This window comes from Culicoides brevitarsis, unplaced genomic scaffold (genome assembly GCF_036172545.1).
Source record: "Culicoides brevitarsis isolate CSIRO-B50_1 unplaced genomic scaffold, AGI_CSIRO_Cbre_v1 contig_31, whole genome shotgun sequence".
Classification (NCBI taxonomy): Eukaryota; Metazoa; Arthropoda; class Insecta; order Diptera; family Ceratopogonidae; genus Culicoides; species Culicoides brevitarsis.
This window is the reverse complement of record NW_026973415.1, coordinates 5,789-12,024: the sequence shown is the minus strand read 5'-3', so window position 1 is coordinate 12,024 and position 6,236 is coordinate 5,789. Positions and strand designations below refer to the sequence as shown.

The window sequence follows — 6,236 nt, the reverse complement described above, 5'->3', positions numbered from 1 at the left end:
TGCTCTAAATATAAGCTATTTAAATAAAATATTATAAAAAAATAAAAAATTAATCAACTAAAAAATACTATAAAATAAAATTTTAAATTATTTTTTATTAAAACTTGTAAAAAAGATGAAATATGTAAAAATCTATAAAAAAGATTTTTTACTATAAATGTTTCTAATCAACCATAATCAGAAGATTTTGTATATATTTCTCTTATAAATAAAGGGTATTTAGTAATATTTACTGTAACAATAAAAGGTAAAAATCATATTGAACCAAAAAATATTACAGAAAATTTAAATTTTATAATTTTTGATTTTAAAAAAATTATTCATTTTGATAAAATTGTTCCTATAATCCCCCCTAATACACAAACTATTAAAGTTATTAATTTTAAGTATAAAGGTAAAATAATAAAATAAGGAATTGGGAAAATTATTCAACTTAAAATACATCCTCCAATAATTGTTATAATTAATAAACCTATTATTCTAAAAATTATTGTAATAGAATTGTCATTTAAATAATGATAAGTTCATCTATTAAAATTAGAATATAATGTATAATAAATCAAACGAAATCTATAACAAACAGTTAAACCTGTAGAAAAATAAAATAAAAAATAAGACAAAATATTAATTCTATTATTAAAAACTACTATTTCTAAAATTAAATCTTTTGAATAAAATCCAGAAAGAAAAGGTATTCCACATAAAGCTAAATTAGCAATATTAAAGTTTATAATAGTTATTGGCATTTGTAAAATTAAAGAACCTATATAACGAATATCTTGAAAATTTTTTATATTATGAATAATTATTCCTGCACATATAAATAATAAAGCTTTAAATAAAGCATGTGTTAATAAATGAAAAAATGCTAAATAAGTTAATCTTATTGCTAAAGTTCTTATTATTAATCCTAATTGTCTTAAAGTAGAAAGAGCAATAATTTTTTTTAAATCAAATTCAAAATTTGCCCCTAATCCTGCTATAAATATAGTTAATATTCTAATTAATAATAAAATTTTTCTAGAAAATAAATGTATTAATAAATTATTAAATCGAATTAATAAATAAACTCCTGCTGTTACTAATGTTGATGAATGAACTAAAGCAGAAACAGGAGTAGGTGCTGCTATTGCAGCTGGTAATCAAGCAGAAAATGGAATCTGAGCTCTTTTAGTTATAGCTGCTAAAATTAATATTGAACCAATAATTTTTAAATAAAAATCATTTTTTATAATATCTAAATAAAAGATATAATTTCATGAACCAAAATTTAATATTCAAGCAATTGATAATAAAATTAATACATCACCAATTCGATTAGATAAAAATGTTAATATACCTGCATTAAAAGATTTAATATTTTGATAATAAATTACTAAACAATAAGATACTAATCCTAAACCATCTCATCCTAATAAAATTCTGATTAAATTTGGACTAATAATTAATAAAAATATTGAAAATACAAATATTAAAATTAACATAATAAATCGATTTATATTTTTATCATTATTTATATATTCTTTTCTATATAAAATTACTAAACAAGAAATTAATCTAACAAATGATAAAAAAAAACAGGATATTCAATCAATCAAAATAGTTATTACAATTATTGAGGAATTTACAGATATTAATTCTAATTCATAAAAATATCTTATTTCATTTATTAAACAATAAGAACCTTTTAAAAATATAATTACTCTAAATAAAAATAAAAATAAATAATAAATTACACAAATTGATAAATTAATCACTATTTATATATTTTTTTTTAATTTTAAAAATTAATATTAATTTAATTTAATAAATTAATGAATATGAAAAATCATATAATTTACCCTATCAAGGTAACCCTTTTAATCAGGCAATTCATTGAATTATTTAAAGTAAATTATATACATTTTTGATTCCACAAATCAATGTTTTTTTTAAACTATTTAAATTATTTAAATTTAAAAATTAATATTTTTTAAATTCAAAATATACAAAAATCAGGTTTTAAAATAAGTAAGTTTAAAGGTAACCAATGTAATATTAAAACTAAATTTTCTCGAACAGTAGAAATATTATAATTTAATATTAATGAATTTAAATTACCGTGTTGATTTCTACAATATAAATAAATTGAATATGCCCCCCCTAAAAAAGTTATTAAAGAAATAAAAAATATTCTTAATCAAGATCAGTTAATAATTGAAGTTAATAAAAAAATTTCACCTATTAAATTTAAAGATGGAGGTGCAGCTATATTTCTAATTCTTAATAAAAATCATCATATAGAAATTCTTGGGATAAAATTTATTAATCCTTTATTAATAAATAAACTTCGTCTTCTTGTTCGTTCATAAATAATATTTGATAAACAAAACAACCCTGAAGAACATAAACCATGTCCAATTATTAAAATATAAGAACCTATAAATCCTCAAATAGAAAGAGTTATTAATCCACTAATTGCAATTCCTATGTGAGCTACAGAAGAATAAGCAATTAAAGCTTTTATATCTACTTGTATTAAACATATAAATCTAATTAATATCCCACCAATTAATGAAATTACATAAAATATAATATTATATTTTATTGATAAAGATTGAATTAAAATATAAATTCGAAATAATCCATAACCCCCTAATTTTAATAAAACTCCAGCTAAAATTATTGATCCTGAAACAGGAGCTTCTACATGAGCTTTTAATAATCATAAATGAACAAAAAATATTGGTATTTTTACTAAAAAAGCTATAATTAATCTAAAATATAATAATCTAAATTTATAATCTTTAAATAATATAAAGTAACTTAATGAATTTAAATTATTCTGACAATATAATAAAGTTATTAATAAAGGTAAAGAAGCAAATAATGTATAAAATATCAAATAAAACCCAGCTTGTAATCGTTCAGGTTGATATCCTCACCCTAAAATTAAAAAAAAGGTTGGAATTAATCTTCTTTCAAAAAAAAAATAAAATAAAAATAAATTTAATGAAGAAAAAGTTAAAATTAAAGTTAATATAAGAAAAATTACTATAAAAATAAAATAATTTAATTTATTATTGTATTTATAAATTTTTTCTCTAGATATAAATATTAAGGAAGTAATTCATAATCTTAATAAAATTAATCCATAGGATAAAATATCTAATCCTAAAAAATAAGAAATTTTTGTAGGAAAAAAATTACAATTTATTATTATAATTATAAATAAAAAAAATAATAAAAAAATAAAATTTTGAACCATTCAAAAAATTTTTTTATTAAATCTTATAATTAAAATTCTTATTGAAAAAAAAAAAATATTAACATTGTAAAATATTAAAAGTTTGAAAATAATCATTTCCATGAGTTCGAATTAAAGCTACTAAAATTGATAATCCTAAAGAACCTTCACAAACACTAAATGTTAAAAACATTATTCTATAAAAATATTCAAAATTTATAAAATTTAAACAAATAAATATTATTCCATAAATAATTAATACAATTATTTCTAAACTAATTAATGTTATTAATAAATGTTTATGATTAAAAATAAAAACTATTAAACTTAAAATAAATAAAATTAAATAAATTCATAAATTTAAATAAATTATCATTAGTAGTTTTAATAGTTTAAAAAAAACATTGGTTTTGTAAACCAAAAATAAATATATTTTTTTAAAATATCAGAAAAAAATAAATTATTCATCTTTAATCTCCAAAATTAATATTTTTATTAAACTATTTTCTGAAATTAATTTTATTATAATGATATTTTTATTAATTAATTCATTTATATTTACTCAATTAACCCATCCTATAGCAATAGGATTAATTTTATTGATGCAAACTATATTAACTTGTTTATTTACAGGAATTTTATCAAAAACTTTTTGATTTTCTTACATTTTATTTTTAATTTTTATTGGGGGGTTATTAATTTTATTTATTTATATATCATCTTTAAATTCTAATGAAAAATTTAATTTTTCAAGAATATTTTTTTTAAAAATATTCATTTTATTTATGATAATAAGATTTTTATTTATAATATTCAATAAATTATTTATTGAATTATTTTTTAATCATGAAATAATAAATTTTTTCTCTAATATTAATTTAATAAAAGAAAATTTTTTAATTAATTCAAAAATATACGAATTACCTAATAATTTTTTAATAATTTTTTTAATTAATTATTTATTATTTAATTTAGTAATTGTAGTAAAAATTACTAACTTTTTTTATGGGCCTTTACGAATTTCTTACTAATGAATAAATCTTATCGAAATAGACATCCTTTATTAAAAATTGTTAATAATTCATTAATTGATTTACCTGCTCCTTGTAATCTTTCTATTTGATGAAATTTTGGTTCATTATTAGGATTATGTTTAATTATTCAAATTTTAACTGGTTTATTTTTAGCCATACATTATACAGCAGATATTCAATTAGCTTTTAATTCAGTTAATCATATTTGTCGTGATGTTAATTATGGTTGATTATTACGAACTATACATGCTAATGGTGCAAGTTTTTTTTTTATTTGTATTTATTTACATATTGGACGAGGTTTATATTATAAATCATACTTAAATACTCATACATGAAATGTAGGAGTATTATTATTATTTTTAACTATAGGAACAGCTTTTATAGGTTATGTTCTTCCTTGAGGACAAATATCATTTTGAGGGGCTACAGTTATTACTAATTTATTATCCGCAATTCCATTTTTAGGGTTAGATTTAGTTCAATGATTATGAGGGGGATTTGCTGTTGATAATGCAACTTTAACACGATTTTTTACATTTCATTTTTTATTACCTTTTTTAATTTTAGGTACTACAGTAATTCATTTATTATTTTTACATCAATTAGGTTCTAATAATCCTTTAGGAATTAATAGTAATGTTAATAAAATTCATTTTCATCCTTATTATATTTATAAAGATTTAGTAGGATTTTTAATATTATTAATATTTTTAATTATTTTATGTTTAACTAATCCATATATATTAGGAGACCCAGATAATTTTATTCCAGCTAATCCATTAAGAACACCAGTTCATATTCAACCAGAATGATATTTTTTATTTGCTTATGCAATTCTTCGATCAATTCCTAATAAATTAGGTGGAGTTATTGCTCTAGTTATATCAATTGCTATTTTATTTATTATACCTTTTGTTAATAAAAGAAATTTTCGTTCATTAAGATTTTATCCTGTAAATAAAATAATATTTTGATTATTTTTTATTATTGTAATTTTATTAACATGAATTGGAGCTCGTCCTGTAGAAAGACCATTTATTTTAACTGGACAAATTTTGACTATTTTATATTTTTTATATTTTTTAATTAATCCATTAATGATAAAATTATGAGATAATTTTATTAAATAATTAAATCAATGAGCTTGTAAAAGCATATGTTTTGAAAACATAAGAAAAAATTTTTTATTTTATTGATTTTACTTTAAATTATTCATAAAATTAAAATAAATAAAATTATTTTAAATCTAATAAATAAAATTAAATAACATAATGAAAAAGGTAAATAACTTTTTCATGCTAAATATATTAATTTATCATAACGAAATCGAGGTATTGTTCCTCGTACTCAAATAAAAAAAAAGCAATAAAAGATAATTTTATATAAAAAAATAAATTAAATAAATTTGAACCTAAAAATATTACTCTAAATAATATTCTTATAAATAAAATTCTAGCATATTCAGCTAAAAAAATTAAAGCAAATCCTCCTCTAGCGTATTCAACATTAAATCCTGAAACTAATTCTGATTCTCCTTCTGTAAAATCAAAAGGAGTACGATTAGTTTCAGCTAAAGAAGAAATTAATCAAACATAACTTAGAGGAATTGTTAAAAAAATTAACCATAAATTAATTTGTTTTAAATAAAAATCGATAAAAGAAAATCTAAATACTAAAATAATTAAAGAGATAAAAATTAAAGCTAATCTAACTTCATAAGAAATTGTTTGAGCTACTGCTCGCAATCCTCCTAATAAAGAATATTTAGAATTAGATGATCACCCAGCAATTATAATTCTATATACTCTAATTCTTGTACAGGATAAAAAAAATAAAATCCCTAAATTAAAAGAAAATAATTTGATTAATAAAGGAAATCTAATTCATAAAAATAAAATTAAAAATAAAGAAAATACAGGGCAAAAATAATAAATTAAATAATTAGAAATATTTGGATAAATTATTTCTTTAGA

The 6,236-nt window shown here is 18.2% G+C and overlaps 1 pseudogene; it reads right to left on the bottom strand.

The window, feature by feature from the left end:
- Window positions 1-24: 24 nt before the first annotated feature.
- On the bottom strand, window positions 25-1,758 carry LOC134836445 (NADH-ubiquinone oxidoreductase chain 5-like; annotated as a pseudogene).
- Between the last annotated feature and the right edge of the window lie 4,478 nt (window positions 1,759-6,236).